The sequence below is a fragment of the Vidua chalybeata genome, chromosome 7 (genome assembly GCF_026979565.1).
Source record: "Vidua chalybeata isolate OUT-0048 chromosome 7, bVidCha1 merged haplotype, whole genome shotgun sequence".
Classification (NCBI taxonomy): domain Eukaryota; kingdom Metazoa; phylum Chordata; class Aves; order Passeriformes; family Viduidae; genus Vidua; species Vidua chalybeata.
This window is the reverse complement of record NC_071536.1, coordinates 13,693,004-13,717,996: the sequence shown is the minus strand read 5'-3', so window position 1 is coordinate 13,717,996 and position 24,993 is coordinate 13,693,004. Positions and strand designations below refer to the sequence as shown.

General features: G+C 39.0%; 1 protein-coding gene across 3 annotated transcripts in view; it reads left to right on the top strand.

Annotated features, from left to right (window-relative positions):
• PARD3B (par-3 family cell polarity regulator beta) overlaps positions 1-24,993 on the top strand; it is a 396,105-nt gene that overhangs the window by 265,658 nt on the left and 105,454 nt on the right. The window lies entirely within an intron of this gene.

The window sequence follows — 24,993 nt, the reverse complement described above, 5'->3', positions numbered from 1 at the left end:
CATGCATAAATCTCATTAACGTTAGATGTATGCAAGTGCAGTGAAGAATAGACCCCTCACTCTCATTACTGAACTTGGATAACAAGATTTATATTTACTTAACAGATCAGAGCAGAAAGTTCCCTCTGACTATTTAAAAGGATTCGAAATTGCAAACTGTTTGCAAGGAGCATGCTTTTTGTGAAAAACTTGCATGTTCACTTCAAGTTGAAATATCATTATTCAAGTCATTACTAAGCAAAAAAAAAAAAAAAAGGCAGCATGCTTTGTCTGTGAAGATTAACTTTAAATTCTACTTTAATGGATACTCGCCTATTTAATATTGGCCTCTGTGCATGCCACAACTGCTAAAAGTAAACTCCAGGTATTTTCTGGAGGTAGCATATTTCTTCTAAGTATCTGTCTCTAATCTCCCAAGAAATGTGTTCTGCAAGAAGAGTCCTAGAAAGCAAAGTGTATTCTTGGGGAATACTGAACAATGCAGCACTGTGTTCATCCATCATGCACTAGAGTTGGCTGTTCCTTGCTCTAAAATCCTCCTAAAATCTAGCTGAGGATAAAGCTTGAATTCCATGATTTCTAAATAAATTGTGGGACATTGGGTATTTGTGTAGGTAGTACAGATGGATTATGGTTAACGGTTCTAGAGGTTCTAGAGGGTTTAAAGTCATACCCACAAAAATTTGAATTAAGGCTTCCTGTGCTGCATTTTAACCAATAAATACAAAGTTTTGCTCAGGAATACAGTGGAGAGTATAAGTTCTACCTTAATAGCAAAAGAAACAACAGGTTTTTGCTGATTTTCTGAATCAGTAGTTCTTGTAACATGACTGTGGTAAATGGAGGGGTTAGGAGGAGAGAAAACAATTAACAGAGAAATGATACAGAAGGAGACTCCTGACAGATTCCTTAACTACAGAGTGCTGCTGGGTGCTGGTTTAATAGGTATTGCCGTTAACAGCCATCTGTAGAGAAAATTGAATATACTCATCTCACTGAATTATGATTTATGCCACACGACGCAGTCAAACCAAAGTAATATTTATATTACAGTGCAGAGTCATTGATTAAATGCACATGGCATCTCAAATCCAGTTGACATTTTAAGTCTAAATGATTGCAGACATGTGGTCATTTATTTAACTATTACTTTAAAAAATGTGTCTCTACTTGTTATTAATAGAAGAAAGTCAGACCTGACCAATATTTCAATAGGCTGACCTTTTGTTTTGCTGACATATAAAAGGAACAAAGCTCCTTTTGGGGTAGTCACAATTTCAGAGCATATGAAGTATGCTAGCTTTAGAAAAAACATGACCCCTTGAACTGCTCTGTCTCTTTCTTCCCTTCTTTATTTCCACATGGGATTTTTGAAATAAAATGAAGAAGAGATGGTTTAGGAGATAGGAAAAGTTTTAGGTTTGGGGTTAGATAAGAAAAGGTTTTGGAGATACTGTGAGAGAGGCTTTGTTTCAAATGCCTCCTCTGCTACTGATTTCTTGAGAATCACTGGATAACTCTGCTGCTTGAGCCCTAGTTTTTACGCAAAAATTATCCTCTGTGCTTGTAAAAAAATGAAAATAATATTTTCCTGCTTTATATTATCATTGTTCAGCTAAACCTGTTAAAAATTAAATACATTTAAAAACCGGTCTGGTTACTCCTGTAACACTGTAGAAAATAGTTTTACTCCTGTAACACTGTAGACAAATAGTTTTATTCTTAAGAAAATGAAAAAGTAGTAAGCTTTCATATGACTTTCTCAAACTAATTTTCCTCTCCCTACCCATTCTTGCTGCTGCTACTGCCTGTGATGGTGAGCTGGGGTTTCCTTCTCTCTGTACAGATGCTCTCACCTTCAGAAATGCTTTTTGGAATATAATGCCTCAGAATTAAAGCTGGCTTTCTATCTTTTAACCTGATTTTATGTTGTCTTGCTAGAAAAAAAAAAATGTTGTTGTTTCAAATTTGCTATGGGCAAACTAGTTTTTCCTCTGAAGATTAATCTTCTTGTTGTCCTTACTCTGTCATCATGAAGACTGGCACCATCTTCCCCCTTTCACAGAAGTCCTATATGGGATTGTCATCTTTTCATGAACCTTAAATCCACTCAGTGGGGCAGTGTCTAAAATTTGCTGACTTACTACACAGCGCACTGAAGACATGACCACACAGAAATCTCTTCCCTTTCTGCTTGGACTCGTGTTGCTTCCAGTTAATGAGTTTCTCTCGAGGCTCACACTGGTGGGTCCTAGTTCTGAGTGCTGCCACCTACCCGTGCCAGCTCCAGCTCTGTTCCTTTCCCACTCTGGTCTGTGTCACCTGGCCGGTGTAGTCACCTGCTGTGAGCAGCCAGAAGCACTCACAGCCAGCCTGTCCCAGCAGCAATTTGCCTTCCACTGTAACATTTGCAGTGAGTCTGGGCACAAAGTGTCTTACACAGCTTTCAACTTCACTGGTGCAAACCATCCATGTGCATGAGCACAGCTAAATGAATGATGATGAAAGGCTTTGCAGCCTTCCTTCCCAGCTCCTGCTTTCCAGCTCTGTCCAACAGCAGTGAGAAAAGCTCTTTACAGCTTCCTGCTCTGCACCACATTTGGCTCTGTCCCATTCACCTTCACCTCTCCTCATTTGTTTGGATGAGAATGCAAAGATGCGGGATTGATCCTTACCCAGCAGTTCCAGTTCATGCAGCTGTTAACGTAGCAGGTAACTGGTGTTCCTATCAGCACCAACCCTTCATCCTGGACAATGTTTGTTTGTCACCAGGTTTCTGCCTTTGTTACTTTCTCCTCCTCTCTCTACCCTGCTCTGCAGCCTGGGTTCTCTCTTGTCTTGGTTGTCACCCAGTTATGCAGAGCCTTGAGTCATAAGCCCAACAGAGTTCCTTAGTTTGGACTCTGCCCTCAGTGTGAGTTGCTTCTACTCTGCACTTCATCATGAGCAGCAACTGCTCTGATTTCTCAGTGGTCACAATGCTGTGACCATTTGCCGTACAAGTTAATTATGCTAAGTGCTCCCCTCACAAAAATATTTACATTCAAAGAATCTTCTCCACTTGCTTCCTTTAGTCAGTGAAAATTAGATCTCCAAGACCTCCTCTTGGCCCTGATACATGTGAGAGAATTTGATCTTGGCTCCGGTACATGTGAGAGAATTTGATCTTGTTCTTTAAGAGGTCTTGGAATAATTCTTAGGAGTGAAAATGAAGAGGTCTTCTCCTTTTCCCCTTTCTTTTCTTGCAACTTCCCACTTTTGCTCTGTTTTGTTGTTGTGGAGAAGAAACAGTAAAGAATGAATAAAAAAGTAACCAGGGTAAATATAAAATGTTAGCCAAATGCTGACATAAAAAAACCTGTCCTCTTCTGTGTGTTAAAAATTCTGTCTGTGTATGTATTTAGTACAAGATACATGAGCCACTAAGTATCAACTCTTTAGCATTTAACTCCAGTATTGGGTTTGAAGTAATGAACTGTGTGCCTGTGCCATTCATTGTCCCTTATTTGAAAGCAGTGAATACCTGGCCCCACATTAACCCCAGATTATCATCAGGTTGGTTGGTAGTAATGTGTAAATAGAATTGTAAAGCTATCGTCTAGTGACAGAAGGCCACTATTGTTTTTTGCTATTTTCCTTCTAGCCAAAGAAACCTAGTGAACAATGAGTCAGGCTCTGTTCATTCTACTTCTGTCATCTTTGTGTTTAGCTTTTTATACTCTAATGTGGAAATCTGTATTACAGTAGCTCAGTATAACGGACATCCTAATGTTCTGGTTTTAATTAAAATTAGATTGAGGAAATAAACAATTCAAAGTTAGCTTTCCTTTTTATGTCCACCCCCACCCCCTGGAAATACACTTTCCATATCCTCTTCTGTTGGTGGAAGTGTTTGTTTTCACTCACATGTTCTTGGATTGCTCAGCCTCCCGAACAGACAACTTCCCTGACAGACAGCAAGGAAGGACGCTCAAGGAAGCTAATTTTAATTCATTTAGTCTTCTTAGCAATACATGTTCTTAAATTATTGGGGTTTTTTTTTGTCTGTTTGGTTTGATACAGGCTGCAGTGTAAATTTCAAGTTTTTAAATAAATCTTTGTCAAAATGAAGACTTCACAACACCAAACTGCACTGCTTCTGAGAAAAAAAAATCCACAGTACAGCTGCAGATTAATTTTAGTGACTATATGTGTATATAGATACACCAGAGAGTTAGTTACTCAAAAATAAATTAGCAAATATTTCTTTCCTTTAAAACAGCAGATTGTCATGCTTGTAAGTGCTGCAATAGGTTAATGTACCTCTTCATCTCTAAAGACCTCTGCCTCATCTCTTTTGTAATTAATTCCTACTTAGGCTATTTTAGCTTGGTTGTCATTTGTAGCTTCCTAAACCATCAGTCATCTGCAGCAGTGGAGGGTGCTGTAGGCAGGATCAGGCAGAGCTGTAGGAGCTCTGGGCTGAAATGGCTTGGGAAGATAGGAAGAGAAATTCCTTGGAATAGATTTGCTTTGAATCCTCTCTGCCTGTAGCAGTGGTCTACACTGCTCTCTCCCTACACGTCAGATGTTTGCTATTTTCAGTAACTGCACGGTGCAAGTTGTATTTACCTATGTGTGGTATGGATGCTGACACTGGTCTGTAAGGCCACTCTGAGAACCTCTAAATCCTGTGGTGCTGCTCCTCCAAACTGCACAGTTTGTTGACTTGCCTGTGAAGTCTGGTGCAGTGAGTAGGGAAAACTGATTTGGCAATGCGAGCTTGCCAATTCTGAGCGGATAACTGGCTTTAGTCCCCAGTGCTGAAACAAAGCAAATTTTGGGTTATTGCATCTCCTGCATGGAAAATACTATTAAAAATCTGTGTCTTAGAGATACTTGAGTATTTTACAAAGACTTAGATATTTCTGACATGCTTGGAGGGGAGGAAGGAAGCCACACTCATACAAAATGTATGTTCTAGTGGTCTAATTGGAAACACACCACATTTTAGACAGTCTAAAATATGCTAACAAACTTATTCCAATAAAAGTATATTTATTTAGTTCATCCTTAACATTTATTCTGGTTTGAATACCAGCTTACTCTGTCTTGTGGAGATTGGAGAGAATGAGTTTAATCTTTTTTTGTTTTGTTTTAAGCTAGAGTTTAAAGAAATTGAAAGATGATGTTCCTGTCATAATGGGAAGAAGGATCACTGCTGGCCCTAGATCTCCTGTGGAAAGCTTACATTATACTATAAACTGCTGTCCATGCACTTGTATGGAATTGAAAGTGGAGCACAGACAAAATGAGCTTTCACTAGAGAAGATTAAAAAGAAGAAAAAAAAAAAAAAAAGTAACTGATTCCTCTAGAGTAGGGGGCCAAAAAGTGAGGATTCGGGTTCAGAATAAGTGAGTAGTTAAGATTTACCTGAGTGTTAAGGTCTCAATCCAGCAGAATAAAGGAACAGACTACAGGTGTATTATATGTGCTTCTGCTTCTTTTTTCTAGATCTTTATTAAAACAATACATTCACACCATAGTAGAAGACTACCATGGAGGGCTAAAGTTAAAATACATAGGTAACTCTTTTGGGAAGTGTATTTGTTGTCTGTAAAGATTGTGTGTGTGAGTATAATTCACTCATCACATGTAGAAACTCAAAATTTTCTACCTTTGCTATTTTCACCTGTTAGCTTATTCTTTTATTTTTATGGAACTCATGTGTTATGACATAAATCTTCGAAACTATTGTATATTAGTTTCCAGACTATCAAGTAAAAGGCTATGTCTCTTTTTTTGACAAACTATTTCTGTCTCTATTATAAAGAACAGCAAAAGATTAGAGGAGGAGGTGATGGATTTACGTGTTTGCATACTATAAATACTATAAAGAGGGGAGCAAGGAGATGCTTAGGGACTACACAGGCTAAAAGGAGCTTCTTTCCAGTAGAATATTGTTGTCACATTACTACATCTGCCTCATCTTCTCAAGGTCACTTAGGCACTCAAAGACATTGAACCAGCCAGCCCATGCCTGGAAAAAAGCATGTTTGACAGAGTATTGTTATTAATGGCTTCATGGGACACCAAGATCATTTGTTGATCTTGGCTGTCAGTTTATTGTCTTTCTCAGTCTTTGTTTATTTTGTGTATGTCAGCCATTCACTGTGTACCTTGGGACACAAATTGCCTATAACAGATCAAATTTGCTGGTCAAAGGTTAAGTCACTCTCCTGAGGCTGTTTGCCTGAGATAGCACTGGTGTCTGCTGGCTTTGGTACCATAGTTACTGCAGTAATATTGTAATGACTTTGCACAATCATTAAAGCTCAATAGAAAGTTCCAGCATAGCAGGTAGAAAACAGCAAATTCCTTGGTCAATTTGGGCTCTCCTTACTCATGCAGATTTCTTTGTGAAGAATCTTATGTGTTGTATTTAGAAAATGCAGGTCAAACTGAAACCAGGAGAATTATTTCTGTGGACAGAAGTTCTTGTCTACAGGGGCTAGCATTTTGTGTTGTCCAACCATGTTTAGACCAGCTCCATCCTTAAGTGTCCACATAAGTAAATGGAAAATTATGTTGAACATCTAGGTTTCTCTTTAATATCCACCATGCAGAGACCTAAATCAAGTCTACAATATAAAGGTTGATTATGGAAATCTGTAATATAAATCAGAGAAAATTTCATATTTAGCATTGATCAGAGAAGGAGAAAAAATATTAGATTAAATTAGTTGCATAAAATGTTGCGCTAATTTGTAGGCAAAAGGGAAAATATTGTAAATTAAGCAACGAAGTATGAGATTTTCACTCTGTTTGTAAATATTGACTGAAAATGAGATTTAAAAAGCAATTAAAAATTAAGACTTGTGGTTGATAGCTTTCTCAAGGACCCATTTTCAAAGGCTGACCAAACAGAAGAGTGAGACCAAAATAAAACATCAGGGAGGAATTAAAAAAAGCCAGGCTGGAAAGCAACATAAATTGATACAGTGTCTGTATACAGATAATTGAAGCCATGAGATTTAATTAAAATTACCAAGTGGATGTTGCTATCAAGAATGAGGCAGTGAGACTTAAACAGAATTTCTCTGAATGCATTTGGGGAATTTTAGGGGCAAGATAAGAAAAAGAACTATTTTACTGTTGGCTACAGAGAAAGGTATTCACTGAAAAACAGCTCAAGCTGTGGGCATTTTCCAGGACCCCTGGGTACCAAATTTCAAGGATAACCAAATGCTCTATAAAAGCATGTTGTGATCAATTGTATTGAATGGCACAGAGGAGTTGCATTGAATCAACAGAGATGACAATCCATTTGGCAGAGCAAAGAAAGATCGTTACAGACCTTTAATACGGCAGTTTCAGTTTCGTATCTGTCCATTCTGGAACTTGGACTTGTAATAATTGTATTGGTGTCTTGAAAAAACAAAACTTTAATAAAGTCAATATCCAGTAGCAGTTCTCAAACACAGAACAAAGACAATAAAGTACAACAGCACTCAGGTTTTATAACCTCTTACTTTAGCAGAGATACCATTTGCGCATTTGAATGACAACACAAAAAGTCCAGGTGGTCAGACTGCATTTTGCATGACCAGCTGTGAGATTTAGGGTAAAAATGTTTACTGTTTCATGGCAAAAGCAGAAGGAATAGGAATCAGCTGCAGAAGTGATCAGATCTGATTGCAGAAAGTGAAGCAGAGCAGAGTGATCAGAAGGAAGGGTTGGAGAACCTAAATAAGTAACTAATCTCAAAATAGTGGAGGACATCCTGAAGCCTGTCAATCTTCCTGAAATAAATAACAACAGATGTTCCAAAGTGATATGGATTGGTCTTAAGCCACAGAAATACAAACATGTAGGGGCTTTGTGGCAAAATTCTCCAGTCAAAGCTTGCTGAACTTTGTGGAAATCTTGTACTGGATGAGACCCACAGAGTGTTCCTGGGTATGAACAGGAGTGAGGTTGAAATGAGATGGCATAAAGTTGTGATTAATGCTTTTTTTCCTTTGGCTTATAAGGATGTAGGAGAATTAACTCTAGTCCCACTTCTGTGTGGACTTTGGAATGATGAATATTTTTTCAGACTTGCTGGGGAAATCCTAGGTTGAGACTGTGAGAACTTGTACGGTCCACTTCTTCTCTGAATGGAGAACCTAAAACCAGTATATTGAAGTTCTCTGTTTCTTTCAATAACTCAGTATCAGAATTCTTTTCCTTCAGAAATATATTTTAATATATTGATAGTCCTCAAAACTGCAGTCTAAACTTAGAGACATTTCTGCTACTCATTTATTCTCACTGATATACAGAGATGTCTGAGACCAAATTAATCATGTACCTGCATCTTTACAATCCCATTGTTCTACTTGTGTTTCACAAGAATAATTACAGATGGAATTTAGCCTTTGTAATTCATAAAAAAAGAACAAAATGCAGGTTTTTGAATATTATCTTTGCTGGGGTTTAGGGTTCAAATGAGAAAAAAAATGGGAGAAATTAGATTTATTTACTTAATATATGGCAGAATTCCCAGAAGCAGCAAATCTATTTGTGCTGTGTAGCACTCAGTGTTAGGTAGGAGAGGAAACAGGCTTTTTGTTCCTGGGAATTTTTAGCTATTCCTATAATATTTTGCCATGTTCAGACAGTTTCCAAACTCAAATATTCCTATTGGGGTAATTCTGATAAAGAAAAGGGTTGGGTCAGTTAAAAATATGCTTTTTTGTTCTCTCTTCTCGTTTTTAGACCCTTTTAATAAGGACTGAGATGGATATTAACGTGAAGAGCCACTTTGTTTAAAATCCCTTACTGTGAATATACTTACTGTGAAAATGCAAAAAAACTTGACAATTTTAAAAATCCATTTGTGACATTACTGAAGAACAAAGAGAAATAGCTTTCCAAACAAACACCCAGTAACCTCCACAGTCTGCTTGCTTAGTAAAGTGTACCATCCTAGGAAAGAGAAACAGTATTTTATCATAATTCAGGAAAAGGCTCATAGAGTGATTATTGTACCCAAGTTTTAACATCATAAAAAGTGTGCATGATGGGACTGAAAAATGTAACTTCTTTTGTATAATCATTGCTCCTAATAATTTTAAAAATCTGGCCTGTGTCACTTCTTAGAACATGGAACAGAGCTAAAAAGAACTTTTATGTGAAATCAACTCCTGATTCCAAAAATGTCTGTAGTAGTAATAATAAGCTTTTGATAAGGCACTGACTCATGGCTGTGAGGAACAGATGGTGATTGCCAGTCAACACCCAGCTGCAGCCCATGAGGGTCTGGTAGGATTTACTCTGGCATTCAGAGTACTCTGAGGAAAGTAAGAAACCTGCTCAAAGTAAAACCAAACATCATGGGCTAATAGACATAGTCAATGGAAGGCCACTCAGCAGATTCAGCTGAAAGGTTATAAGATGAAAATCAGTATTAAAGAATGATGGCATCTCTCCAGGCATGGAGAGGGAATACTAAATGCAAAAATCGAGGCATATCATTGCCATCCTTTATGCCTCTTTATTTTGTTAAAAGTGAGGCTGACACTGGGTGTCTTCTCTAAAGAGAACACTGACTTAGGGGCTTCCTCAGTATTGCTCTTCTCTCTGGATCCCCTGAGCCCCACCCTGAGTTCACACTGACATCAGTGCCCTGTTCCGCTGGGTAAGGGACAGTGAGAGAAATGCATCCACTCTCCAGTAGCCTTTCCCAGTCACTGCAAAGAAATCTACCATGTGATGTGAATGGATGAATAAAGGAAATACAGTTAGGGATGAAACAATCCCTTTTCATTCCCTTTCTTTGAGCCCCATAGCAGTAGTTTTCCAGGTTTCTCCTGCCTGTGCCAGCCAAGGATATATTTTCTTCAAAGACTGCCCCACAGAAGTCCCAGTGCAGGATTTTCCTATGTCATAACTGGCTGCAGTTTGTGTCCATATACAGATGCCCTTTGCAGCTTGTTTCCAAAATGAAAGTTGGCATTATGCTTGTTATTGTTCAGCTGTACATAAAGTGAAACAGACTTTAAAAAATCATTTACAGAAGATTTGCTGTGATTATTGACATTTTATGACAACCTAGTTTTTCTTGTAGACCTTCCACTCTCCTCCCTCCTCTCGCCACCTCCCAATTCCTACCATGCAAACAGCAGAAATGTATTTGGGAAAATGAAAAAGTTATGAATCAAACTTAGGAGGTATATTTAATTGACCCTGGGTAGGCATTTAGATGGAGCTGATAGAAAGGTTGCAGATGTTCTATATTAGAAAGTCTCTTTATATTAGATGATGCTGTGTCCTGCATCAAATGATTGAGTAGTCTCCTGTGGAAACATGCATTTACCCATAGTACATTCTGAGCAGTTTCAGTTATGTACATATTTCATCTGTCACTGAATTAACCTGAAAAGTCTATGGGTAACCAGATCCCTGGGATGGAAGGGCTTGCTTGATGCTTGTTTGATAAGGAACTTTTTTTTGATGCTAAAACTTAACAGGTTTGTTCTAAAATGAAGCCACTGATATTTCTCTTGGAACCATAGGCTGCGTAGCTTAAAAGCCCAGCATGTCATGAAGAGACTTTGTTCCAGTTACATATTTCGTCGTTGTCCCCATGTAATGTAGACTGGTTTAGGACAGGGTTTTTGTTTTTTTGTGGTGGAGTGGTTGTTGGGGGGGGGGGCAGGGGGGATTTGGTTATTTTTATTTTTGCTGGTAGTTTGGGGGTTTTTTGATGGATTTTTGGTTTTATGGGTTTTTTTTTTTTAAATCCTAACCAAGAATGGTATTAACCAAAACTAGCTATGTGCACATGCAGTTACACTGAAAATGGGTAATGCTATCAGAGGAAAATAGCAAGACATTCTAGAGACTACAATTAAAAAATACTGATATTTTCAGTATTTAGCATGAAACAGTATGAACTGGGATTGAGTTTTAGGCTAGAGAAATGCTAACTTTAAATCTAATTCAATTTGAAGCCTTTGTTACAAGCTGCCTCTTACAATATAGCTGGGAATCCATAATACTGTATAGTTTGACTTGTATTATATGAAAACATGATAATTTGCCTATAAAAAAAAAAACCCACTTCATTCTTAATGTTGTAATCTTTTAATAATGAGTGGCTGAACCATCTCTGTAATTCATTACCCTTTCAGCTGTTAGATGAATGGGAGATGTTATGGTTTGTCATTATTCTCCATGGTGGCAAGGAGAACAGACTGGGGATTTAAATCGCCTTCCTCTGCATGGGCTATAGACATGCTGATGACTTGCTGTGAGATTACATTTAGTTCCAGGATCTCTGGTGCTTCAGAGTGTAATGCATTTGCTTGCTATGATGAACAAAAGCTTCTGATGGTTTATGTAGGTATACTAGGAGTGAAATAAAAGAAAAAGAGCAAAGAATGCAGGTAAAATGTTGCTTTCTTTTACAAATGACTGGTTGAGTACAGAGGAAAAAGTAATAAATGTATGTGAGAAAGGAAACAAATATAGTAGTTGAAATATTATATGGACATCTATACATATGTGTGTAGATATATAATGTGAAATACAGTATAATCTTAACATTGTTATGTGCATACTTAGGACTACACTGGCTCATTACCCATTGCATCAAGGATGCTCAAGTGTTTATTATGCTATTTACCAAATTATAGCTATTTCCTGAACAGCCGGCCTCCGCTGAATATGCTTGTATTCTGTCCATCTTTAATAATGAAGCCTGCACTTTGGGACAGAAACATAGTCTGGCAATGATCAGCAGGAAATAAGAGAGAAATTGGTAATCTCTTTAGCTTTACTGTTTTATGTTGTTTATTTGCCTTTCCAAGTATTCATTCAGGGAACTTGGGCAGCAGAGGTCAGGCAACTGAATTTCTTAGTGAATATTAGGAACTGGGCTGAAGAGCAAACAGATGTGTAGTAAGTTTTTTATTGTGGGTTTTTTCAGTTGTATCTAAGATTTAGCTAGTCCACTCTGGATGGAGTGTTGTAATAATTTTAGTGAAAAATATCTGTATGTCAATTTATAAATACCAGTTATTTATTTCAATTTCATACATAAATGGATTATAGATTAATAAACACTGCTGCGAGCTAGAGGGATTCAGAGGATATTTGGTAATATTTGAATATTACCATTTATAGTGGTGGGACTTTCACTTTTTTCAAATACATGAGTCAGTTACACACACTGTTCCTTGTGCTTTGCAGCATTGCTCCAAAGTTTAACTTGGTAATGCCATGCTTAATCATAATTCTGATTTTATTTCATTTTAACATTCAGAAAAATATCCTCAATGAGATTTAAGGAAACTCTTTGGAATATAAATGTTGGCATATAATCCCTTCAGTTATTGAAAAAATAGTCCAATCAATCTCTAGGTTGGCTTTTTAGCTCAAAATGCCTTAATGTGACAGGAATGCACTATAATCTATGAAAGGAATGTCTTAATTTGTCACAGAGCCCATTACTTTGAGTTATATTTTGTGCTCTGGATATCTGTACTTAATTCTTCACAGATAAAATAGAATGAAGTCTTGTCTGTGATATGTTTTAGAAAATTGAGTTTATTGTTTTCTTTTCCAAAGAAAAGAGTAGTTTCTCTTACTGTGGAGGTAAGTGCAGTGCCATATAAGTTTTTGAAATGTGCTTGTAACTCTACAAAACCAATGTTCTCGAGGTCTTAACCCAGCTGTGGAAGCTGGGCACTTCTTTGTGGGGAAAACATAGCTGGATCCTCTGCAGCTTTTGCATTTCCCCTCCACACCACAAAGTTCACACCACTAAGTTCAGTACTTCGTACTCATTCCTCATGTACCAGAGAGGGCTAGTCTGGATTAAATGCTTGAGTTTGAGTTAAAAGTACGCTGAAGACAGACATGTGTTCAACATGATTCTGTGTGTTTGGACTTTGAAGAACCTCCAATTCTGTTTAGAATTCCGTATGACAAAGAGTTAAATTTGTTTTAAGGTACTTGAATCTACCCAAGACTTGCTGCCAATTTTTGTTGCTAAGAGAGATGTTCTCCAGCCTCTAACTTTGTGCATCTGTATTTGATAAGGCTGGCAAATGTCTTCGATTAGAGTGATTTTTTTTTTTTGGAGTGGCCATTCAGAGGCAACTTTCATCTGTACTCTGATGTGTGTCATAAAGAAAGGTTTTTCACATTAGTGAAGTGCTTAATTACATTGGAGCAGCTTAGTTGCTTTGGGTTTATTTGGACTATGAAAGTGAAATGTAGCAAATGTTACCATCTGCTGTTGTCATCCTGCCCCCCCCCCTTCTCTCTTGGTGCCCCAACAGAGTCTCTTCCTCTGTTTTATCCTTATTGTCTGATTCAAAATCTTGTCAGGGTACTTAAGGCATGTGGTAGCTTCAAGGCATGAAGTAGGAGATCAGCTTTTCCCAAACAAGATTCCACACTTGTTCTGTGAATTAGGAGTTTTTAGCCAGAACTAGAACAGCACCTTTTTCTTCTCCTTGAAAAGTAAACTTGACACATCTGTCACATCTGAGGACTGGAAATTTCTGGCTTCATAGGGGAAAATGTGTCACTGTGGTGTATGTTGTCTGACCTAACTATCCTAGAGATTTTTGTTCCATTTATCTCCTACACGCTTTATATAATGAAGGAAGTCTCCCTAGGCATGATCAACCACAGAGAGTGAATAAAACAGAATGGTTTCAATCAAGGTTTCTGCTAACCCAAGTTAGTTGTTACTTTTCAGTCAAAGGTGCTAGCTTTCACCGTGGCAACCAGTAATAATTATTTTCTTTGCAGACATTGTAGGTTTTCACTAGCCAGTGGTCACAACCTTGTGCTTAAATTTGTAAGATGCTTTTTCTAGTTTAGTCCTAATGTTTGATCCCTTTCAGAAAAATAAATTCCTTGTGACCTGAATTTCTGGAGTTCTGTGATGATCTCCAATGTGAATATCTTGATAGGAAATGCTACAGATTTCTTTGTATCAGCCAGACTGTATTCCCAGCATGTGTGTAACACAATTCCAGCAAACTCGGGTTACTGTTTTTCCTGTAGAAATCTGCCTGTAGCATGAAAGAGCTACCAAAAGAATTGAAGAGAAAAGTCTTAAAACTCATATGCTGTCCAGTTTATTCTTACTGAATTATGTTCAAGACCCCTAATTTCCAGGCACAATACTGTTCTCTATGGAGCCTGGAATACTCAGAGGTGGTCACTTGTGGAGTTAAGGACCCTGGAAGCCCTGGCTTCTCCCAGCAGGGTGCAGCTGCCACAGGGTAGCAGCAGTGCTGCTAGCAGGCGAGTGCGGGGAGACAGGCTGGTTGGGTTTCCTGCCATCTCCTTGGGCAGCACCCCAGCAGACTGCTCAGGGGCTGCTCTGGATGGCTCCTTCCAAGGGTCTGGGATGCCGGGGAGCAGAAGTGCTGGTCTGCCCTGGAACTGCAGGCTGTAAGGTCAGACTTTGTTACAGAAGGTCAGGTGATCTGCTAAGAGGCACAGTTGGAGGCCTTTTTATTTGATGTTAGATTGGTGTCAGATGGGCTTTTTCACTACAAGGTGTTAAATCTCTTTCAAATCTTTGTCAGATTTTTTTTTCTTCCAGTTCTGCAGGGGTCTATGGGGGGCTTCATAGAACCTGCCAAAGCAAACAGCAACTCCACCCTAAAAAGTAAACATTTAAAGCATGTGCAAAAAAGAAAGGTGTAGCAAAGCTTTCTTTGGCACTGCATAATGGTGTGGACTATCTTCTCCTACTAAACATTCAGTGCAGACATTTTTGATTTTTGGTGTCCTGCATTTCTGTGAACAGGGTTCATGTGGTCAACACATGATCCAGAAGGTGATTTACCTTGCGGTTTTAATTGGATTGTTACTACTGACAGAGTAAAGCAACACGTCTCATTTGAGCCAGTACAAATAGATTCTTCTTCTGCAGAGTTTTTTCTTCCTTTGCCTGCTTCTGGTAGTGGTTTTGTGACAATTATCAGGATGGTCCAGGAGCAAAATAACTGGGGTGAAGAGAACTTTGTTTTCTCTCGGGCCTTCTCTTTTTCATACTGTATCTACTTTTCTCAGACTGGAATATCATTACAGAGGCTTGATGCCCATGCACATTTAGCTGTATTTTCTTAGCTAAGCATAAAATTAAAGACCCATTTTACTTTACCTGTGTGGGGAGAGCAAGTGAGGGGGTATGCTTTATGTGCTACATGAATGTTAGTTACTCTTTGGTAAAGAAGTGACAATAATCACACTGCTTGTAAAGAGGATTCACGTTAAGGCAGGTCTGCAGCATTGATCTGGTCAAAGACTCTACTTTGCAAACAAAGCATGTATCTGTCATAGCATTGCAAGCTACTTTTGTGTATGCATGTGGCAGTAAATGTGTAATAGATCTTCCTTTTTATTTGAATTCTCTTCTTTTCCTTTTCTCCTCCTGTTCCTATCATGTCACCACTTGGGTTAAATTTGCACTATGGAAAAGCTTAGGTGCTAGAGGCAAGAGCTACTGAGACAAAAGAGGGTAAATAAGCAAAGGTAAAAATGTGCATTTTTAAACGTAGAGCAGCACGGCCTAAAATGTGAGAGTTGCAAATGTAATTATGAAAATGTCAACAAATATGCAGATGTTTTATAATGGCTCTTACTGAATGAACTTGTTTCCCAGCTGACTTTTTAGAAATGAGCTGTAAATTCTTTCCTTTTTTCTCCTTCTTGGGCTGCTCCATCCCACACATGCAGGTGTCACAGTATTACTTTGAAACTAGCTGTAGAGATGACCCTGGTTCATCTCCCTGGGACTGTGTAAAGCCCACATAAACAGAATAGGGATGTGTTAGAAGCATTCATAATCATTCTGAGAGGCCTAGGACTCAGTCTGGAAATGAAGAATATGTCAAAGGTATGGAAAGCTTAATTGACGGCCTTAAAAAAAACCAGCAACAAGTAACCTGATAAATGGCACAGACTGTTAATTAGATGTCTAAATTTACCAATTGTGTCAGGAAAATTAGGACACTGGGAACGATATGTCCCTAAGCTGCTCACTAAACAACCGCTGTACTACTTATTTATATTTATCTAATGAAAAAGTATGCGCTGAAAGGATCACAGACAGAAATCTCTCCTCTCACTAGCCTGAAGCTCCCAGGCCTCTCAGCTCACAAGGCCTCTGTCTCCTGATATTCCCTTGTCTAACTGATCACTGTAATACATGGCCACAGGAAATATTAAGCTGTTAAAGAATTTTCATAATATTTATACAGGAGAGAAACCATGGGGGACTTCTGAGGCCTAATGTTCAGGGAAGACTACTTATAAATTCTTGTTTGTTTCATCAGGAATTGGGCTGGGCCCCCAGTGATGAGAGAAAGAGGGAAGTTAGACTCCCACTTATATTTCTGTGATTTAAGTAGGTACATATTTAAGTCAGTATGTACTGCAAAATGTGGTGTGTTTACATATGGGTATGATTATGTGCACAGTTAAATACATGTATAGCTAAGTGGGCACACATTTACATCATGTCTGCACGAGGACCCTGTTGCTGTGGTCATGGAGATGCTTCCTACTGCACCTCCAACCGGCAGGCAGCTCCCAGCCGTGAGGAACACCGTGGTTCACTTCCCATACCTCCTAACCTTGGCATTTGTGAGGATCAGGAGAGATCATCATTTCAGTGATCACTAATTGTCTCTTAATTAGAAGTAACTCCTTAAATTTCTAAGCCAGTCTACCATCCTTCCCTGTGTACCTGATACTAGACAGGACTGACTACCTAAGAGATAATAATGATGTTTTGAAAGATAGATGTGTTGCTTCTTTCTGACACTTGGGAGTGACAACTTTCTAGATGTATTCTCCCAGAGCCTGCTTTGGGCTAGTTGATTTGTTTTTAATTCAGGGGGGAGTTGAGAAAGAACAAGTTTGCAGCTGGCTGTGTGTGCAGAGCTGGGTGTGGAAGGTGCCTGTGCGTGCCCTGCTGCTGCTTGGAGCCGATGGTGCCGGTCACTGGGCACAGCCTGCCGTGAGCTTGGCTGCAGCCCTGCTCTCCTCTGCTTGCACATCAGCAAGTGCTGCTGTGCCAGCCCTGATTTCTGCAGTGCTGAGCCATGGTTGGAGCTGTGCAGAATGGCTTGAGAGATGTCGGGCAGGTGGTGGTTTGAATCCTTTGAAGGGAAGGTCAAGTACTTAATGCAAGCTTCAATAAGAGGATAATAATAATTAGAACTCATAAGAGTTACTGTTTGCATATCCAAGATGTAAAGGGGGAGATACTGGGATTATAGGGATGGGAAAGATTTGGATGGGTTTCTTTTGCAACTCTAGCAGTGAGAAAGTACAGTGATATCTGAGGTAGCTGGGAGGAATGTGTTCATAGGACAGCCTTGGGAGAGAGGTCCCTGGCAGTGGCTGGTGCTGATCCCCTCTATCCAACTGCAGCTGATTCTCTGCAGCTCTTGAGCAATCTACACCGTCAATGAGTTGCTAACAGGAAAAAATACTAGCTAGGCTAGGTTAAGGAATATAATCAAGTCTGCCTGCTCTGCAGGCATTATCAAACAGAGCATTATGGTCTTCTAGATTTGTATAGGTACATTTCTAGCACTGAATAAAAGTGGAGAGATGACATTTCTGCTATGAACACATTCTGCCTAGGAGAAGGGTGTTGAAAAAGAAAATTGGATAGCAGCCTTGCAACATCTTTTTTCAATGTGATGTTGTACAAGATATGATCTTGAATGAGTGAGGATTTTTTTTAAGAGTTCAGATGGGAAGTTCTAAGGAGCTCTTGAAGTAGAAGTAGATGAGATCAAAAATGTTCTGAATAAATTTACTATATTCACTTTTTTTTCAACTTTGGTATGCCTGATTTTCTCATTGAACAAAACAAGTTCTGCTCTACAGTTAAATGTCAGATCAAAACAATTCTGTGTATTCTCATTTCAGTTCCACTTGTTCCAATACTGACTGGCTTCTGTCAATACTGAGGTGAGGTGAGGGGTGTGGATAGTGGTGGATCAGAATGCAGGCAGTGTAGCTGAAAATTGGTTAATCTCAGAGTAGCTAATATATCTTGTTACCTCAACCTTAGCATTACCTCAAGGCCTCCAGCCTTTACCCAGAGGAAAAACTGTGGGAAAGACTCTTTGCATCCTACAACTTCGTTGGCAGCCCTCTGCTGCAGCATTCCGACTGGAGTTCTAGGCTTTGTTGCTGCCTGAAGCCTAGGGGATATCCCATTCTCCTGGTGATCAGAAGCTTGCTGACTGACCTTGTGCACAACAGGGCTGTTTTCTTTATTTGCATTTAATTTGTTCTAGATGAGGGTAACAGGCGGAAACTGTAGGAAAGGCAGAACTGTGAGGATCCAGATAAAGAAGTTTCATCTGTCAGTTCTTGAGTTTTGGGCTTTTTGCTGTTTTGCTGATGAGGCTTCTTCCCAAATACAAAAAGGAATCTGTTGCCATAGGGTCCTATGCATTTCAGTTCAGAAACACTCATCTGTCCTTAAGCACTTCTGTAAGACACTGCAGGAAAAAAAAAATCATTCCCACTTTGGTGCAAAACCACATGGAACTGTATGAGAATAGAATTGACAAGTTCTGCAACTTTGGGGAGGCCACACTTTGGGCCCTTGGAAATCATGCTATGTAAGCAAAATTAAGAAGGGTTGGGAGGGACATGTTTCACATCACTGGCAAAAACCAATTGAAAACATCGCTTTTTCTAGCTTTGCAGGCTTTCATGAGCTTTAGAGAGTCATGGAAATTGATACATTAACCTAATTTATATGGATTAAACTTTGTTTTGTTAACAGACTGGAAAGATCACAGTTTTTGCATTTGATTTGTTCTAGATGAGGGTAACAGGTAGAAGCAGTAGAAAAGGCAGAGCTGTGAGGATCCAGCTACATAAAGAAGTTTCAACTGTCAGTTCTTGAGTTTTGTTCTGAGCTGCTGTTCTGTGAAATGGTAAACTCTGCATCTACTGGGGAATTAAAAAGATGGACTGGAATGAAATAGACCTTTCTCTTTTGGCCTTGCTTCAGGAAAATGAACATTCCTTAGGATAGGCTGTGATTGGAATCACAATGACATGGAGAGCGTGTCTTGAGCTTGTCTCCTAGGCCATGCTCGAATTCAGGGAGCAGCTACTAGAAAAAGGAGGAATGCCCAGGTGGGGTATTGTTCATGTCTCTGTTCATATTTGGCTTTGACTAGTTGTAAGTCAAATTGGAATGTGGTGTCAACTACATTTTTAGAAAATGCGGGTAACATACATAAAATCAACTCACAGGTAAAGATATTTAGTGCACAGCTTTTTGCTTTTTAGACTCTCCATTTCACCTTCTGGATATGTCTTGAGCAAGTTAAGAACCTTTGGGTACCTTCATTTTTTTACTTTTCCTTTTTCATTTGTTTCAAATACTACTAGCCACATTAGGTAAGATGAAATTCTCACTGTCCTCTGTGTAACAAGAAAGTACCCTATTTGGAACCAGTTTTCAACCGATTTGTTAAATACTAGTGATTTTTGTTAAAGATTTCCAATAGAAGCACTAGGGCATTAGGTGGCTTTTACTACTCTGCTTATTTAGAGAATATGCCAGCTAATTGCTACAGGAAGCATGTCTAAGAGTACAAAAGATGTAGTTGTTAATTCCAGCTATTGTGAGTGGACTTGAGGGAAATGGTTTTTTCCACATGTACAGCAATTTTTTTTTTCCAGTTATTGAAATTCAGGATTTTGGATTTGACCATGATTTCTGCTTTACATTCCTGTATCCTGTTGCTTTTTTTTTTTTTTTTTTTCCCCTCCCAGGAATCGCTGGACTGATGTATTTCTAGTGATACTTGTCTTTTCAGCTGCAGCTGGAAAAGAGACAGTGGTACAAGTGAGACAGGAGGTGGCAGGAAGATGTATGACTGCTGGGAGAGGGGTAAAAGGATTTCCTTTTCCCCACATGAGAAGAAAAACTGAAGCCAGATAACTGGGCTTTTTAGTTATAAGACCACAACAGAATAGCATCATCATGGCACTCTAGATCGATTATGCAACTTTGTCTGAAATTCTTTACATCTTTAATGCAGTTGTCTAGATACACAACAATAAGACTACAAAGACAACTCAATTATCATGACAAAAATATTTTAAATGTTGTAACTAATAAATCAAAATAAATAGTGGAATAGACAGATCAAATGATGAGTGGTATACATAGTTGATAAATTAGGCACTCTTTTCACTGTTTCCTATGATAGGACACCAAGCATACAGCAAAGAAATGGAAATGCAGATGCTTAAGTTGTTTCACAGTCAGGATTCTAGTTTGTTTTACAGATTAAATACTTTCAGCTAAATGTAATTCATCAATTGTGATCGCTCGTGTGGTGCAATTTGTGTTCATATGGTTGTGGGGGTTTCTAATGCAGTTAATTTTTGGGCCCATTGCCAAAACATGTTTTTCAAGAAGTGCAGAGTGGCTTCTCCTCCCCTGTGTTTGTGAAGGTAGTTTTTAAACAACGATTTATCAAGTTAAGAAATAGAAACAGTACATGTGATCAGTTGCAGTTCATGATGAATAAGCAGAATGTTTGTTCATGGTACTGAATACTGATTGTGTTCAGTAATTCATGGGTAACTTGTAAGCCAGAATTTTTCCCTACAAACTGTTTGATGGACAACAGCTAATGTCTGATACATTCAGGAGAAACTGTGATTGTATCAAGCACAGTTTGGAAACAAAAAAGACTTAGGTTCATTGACTGACTACACAGCCTGGAGTAGTTTTTTATCAATGCCATTTAGTTTTTATTCATGCAGTGATACTGGCAGCTCCTGTGGCAGAAATTTTAGAGAGAGGGAGAGAGAGAGAGAGACAGACTTCATCTGTGTTGTTCAGCCTTCTATGCCACTGTGGGCTTTGAATTTAACTTTTTTTTAAATCACCCTCATAATGATCTTTTTTAGAGTAACTTCTTGGAGCTAAGATGGTAACATGCAGAATTTTTAAGGTATCTGTTCTCATTTTGGACTCTTGGTAAAATTAGCACCAGTAGTTTGGTATTGGAGATAGTTGAATGAGTGAATATAACCTTAGGACATGGAGCTGTGGAGGTAGTGAGAAAAGAAGTGAAAGCCTCTGTTTGGTGAACAAAGCATTCCTGTGTCTCAACAAGAAAGCAGAGATTTTTCCTTACACTGTCACACCAAAATTACCTGTCTGGCAATACAGAGAGCAATAACAAATAACCATTTTTAAAAGAGTGTATTTGTGTTTGGGAGTCAATGTGTGAAAGGCAAGAAATATGCAAGAAGAAAAAAAGTTTTGGGAATCTGGGCTGTTGATGGTGTTCATGCAATTTCAAGGTACATGGTTTTAGTAGCCAGAAAAGTAGGATACTTCATTTTTTTGAACACTATTCTAGCAATTTTCTCTGTCTTTGTCCAGAAAAATGTATTTCTTTATCTGATTGCACCAGAACTATTTCTTCTAAGAAACAGGAATGATTGCCAGGTTTTCGTTGAAACCTTCCAAAGAAATTTTCTGGCTCACAGTTCATGACCAATAGTATTGCAAACAGATATGACAGAGCTGTGTAATTCATATAATTGACTAAAACTTTTAGTCACTTAGTTCTGACATTTATTTTTTATTTATAATGTGGTACCAAGGAAAGGATTTTAGTACATTCAGTTTAGCTCATCAACCTGATGAGACAGTCTGTTGTTTAATGACTGGATGAAACCTTCCCTGTCCTAAACCATTGTCCTTTAGTTGCCAGAGCCACATTTTGTGAGTATGTTTGAGTCCTTTGCTTTTTCCTGTATTGGTTAGTCACTCTCTCTTGGCATGAAAATAGCAGTGGAATCGTGGAGGGTGAGCAGTCTGGCTGCCTGGTTTGTATACATGCCATGTAGGATTACTCTTACTGAAAATAACCAGTAACCAAAAGTCACAATGTATGAGATCTGAAGATATTTTCTTAAAGCTTAAACTCAGCCATAACTAATCAATTTGATTCCTAGTAACTATTTTCAAAATCCACCAAAACCTGGTGGCAGAAGAGCTTGGCAAATGGAGGCTGAAGTTCACCTTCCCTGAACATTCCCATTTCCTAGGTCCTGCTCCTGACATTTCGCTTTGTGTCAGGTTCGCTGTACCGAGGAGAATAGGGAAGAGCTTCCTCTTGAGAGTTGTGGTGGAGGTTTTTGCTTAATTAACTGGCAGAGGGTATGTCTGAGAGTGACTCCTTCAGTGCCACCTTCAGTCCCCAAGTGGTGTTAATTTCCTGCAGAATACAGGGGAACATATTCCCATCAGTATGTCCACACAACTCTTAGTGATGCTAATGAGAGCTGGGTGCTTGTGTCAGAGGGGAAATTGCTATCTGTGTGCCAGGACTGCATCCCCAGTCACTGAACAGTAGAATTGCATTGTCTCACTGCTTCTTTGTTATGGATCATGTCTTTCAGCAGCTTCATTGGGTTTTTTTTCTATTGCTGTAGCTATTCAAAGCCAAGTTTTCCTAAGAAAACCACAGAATAATCTAGTATCAGTTTTGTCAGTATGCCACATTAAGTGCTGTATTTCTGGGAATAGCAGAGGGGAATTTTGGCAGGTTAGACAGGTTCTTCTAGACTCAAAAAAAAGTGAATTTGTTTCATGCAGATAGCTGTTTGCTTGAAAGCTTCCTTTAGTACAATATGAAAGTGATTCAGCCCCCTAATCCATCACTGGAAGTCTCTGCTACCATCCAAGACACTTAAAGGAATCACATTTACAGTTCTAATTGATAGCCACTGTTTTGACAGGCAAACAGATTTCTCCTCCCAGTGGCTTCATGCAGTTGGCCTCCAGCAGACCTTACCATTAGCACAATTCTACTGAAAAGAATATACAAGCTAATAATAAATCTGTGGGGAAGGATATTAACCACAAACTACTATGTCTAATTAGTAATGTATAATAGCCAAGGCCAGGGAGGGAAGGTATTATTTATCAGAAGAACTGATTTTGACAGTTTAAAAATGCAAAAACATCTATTATTTGTTATGCCAAAACACATCTTTCAAAATACACTATATACATAACTCCTCTCTTACTTTGGCATTGTTTTGAATGTTACTGCTTTGTAAAAATGCCAGCTATAGTAAAGGCACAGAGGAGGAATTTGTGTTGCTTTATCTTTAGAAGTCCATCATGAAACCTAAAAGCAAGTAGGGTTTTTTTTTGCCTTTACAACCTCCCTTGCCTGTTCAAGAGCCATCTCTCTCCCTCTTATATCTCCCTTCAAAAGCATCTCTTTACTGTGAATTCTCTTAGTTCAGAGTTTATCAAGTACTCTGAGCCTGAGCTCAAGTAAGGCTAATGCATCCTGCTGAGAAAGAGTGGTAGAGATCTCTCTGGAGAAATCTCTCAGCCACTGGAGAGATCTCTGCATGTCCTCACTGCACATTGCTGCTCAGTATCTTGGAAGCAAGAGTGCTGGTGCCCAAGACACATTCCCTTTGTGCAGTCTCCAGCAGAAATCCCCGAAAGAGGTGTTTCTGTAGCAGTGCAGCCGTAGAGCATATGAAAGGAGTGTGGAGCAAGGAGGAGGAGAGTAAGTGTGTTGGGGAGAAGAAGGAAATTAATGAGGAGAGAACTTAAAGAAGATGGGGGGAAATAGTCAAGGGGAAAAAGCATCATAGCAAATGGGCTAGAAAGTGAGGCAGGTAGATATGCAGTGGTAATGGAATCATAGCTCTGAGCTGATCAGTAGAGAAAGAGAACAGGACCTTTTAAACTGAGTACATAATTTTTACCCTTTGTGACTCTATTTCTTCATATTGGAATGGATATATGCTCAACATTAACTACTCATTAAAGTCACTACATTCCACAGAATGGAGCCTTCATGAAGACTGGCATGTTGTCTCGATTGAAACAGGGAGGGGAGTCCTCTGTATTCCTGCTATTTCCCAAGGATGTTTTTCCTTGGAGATCTTTTTGGAACCTGCAATGTGCAGGTTTACTTCCTGAAAGTCAGATAAGCCCCACCAAATCCCCACTGTGAAATGTAAGGATAGGAAGGCACATGAGAAGGTGAGCCCTGCAGTGGTGAGATGATTAGCAAGTCTGACACCTCAAAATATCATGGCTCTGAGTGCAAATGTACCAGGTTTTCAGTTTCGTTTTGCAAATGTCGTGTATTTCATTTGCCTCATGAGTTTTGTATCTGCACTTCTGATAATGTCACAGTTCTATGTTGTTTTTCCATAGCCAAGAGGGCTGAGCAAAAAGTTTTGTAGTGCAACTGGAGAATCTCAAGGAGTGCATGAGTAGCTAAAATGCTAAGAAAAGCAGTGACTACCGTGAGAGTTATGACATGAGAAAACTGAAAAGTCCTTCTCTGACAAACATGCATGATGCATACATATATACCTGTAATTGATACTTTAGTGAAGTCTGGGGTCATATGGCTGGTAAGTGAAAGAGACACCCAACATAGGAGAAAACCTGAAACAAAAGAAAAAAATCAGCAGCCCGTTTTTGTCAAGTTTGGCACCCAAAGAGCTACCCTTTAACTCCCTTCAGTTGGACTTTTCCCTGTCCCAACTTTAAGTGATTCTCAGCTACCTGCAAAGGGCTGCAGGTGTTGCTGGGATAGAGGTGTGCTGGCTCTCACTTGACTGCAGGATTTTGAAAACCACAAAGTCAGCAAGTGGTTCTGGAGGGGCTGCTGGCAGCATCAGCAGACTGCACAGCCACCCTGTATCTCCCAGTTTGCCTTTCTGACTGCACCTTAGGTAATAGGTTCAGTCAGAAACTGCATTTAGATTTTGCTACATGGAAAAGAATAACAAATGTCCAGAAAAATTAATAGCAACCCTAACTGCATGCTTCTTTTCCCTTTGCCTTTCCCTTCATACTCCTGAGACCATGAAATGGAAATTAGGAAAGCAAAGTCAAGGGCTGGTTCTTTCCTTTTGTTTTGAATGTGGAGTTACCATGC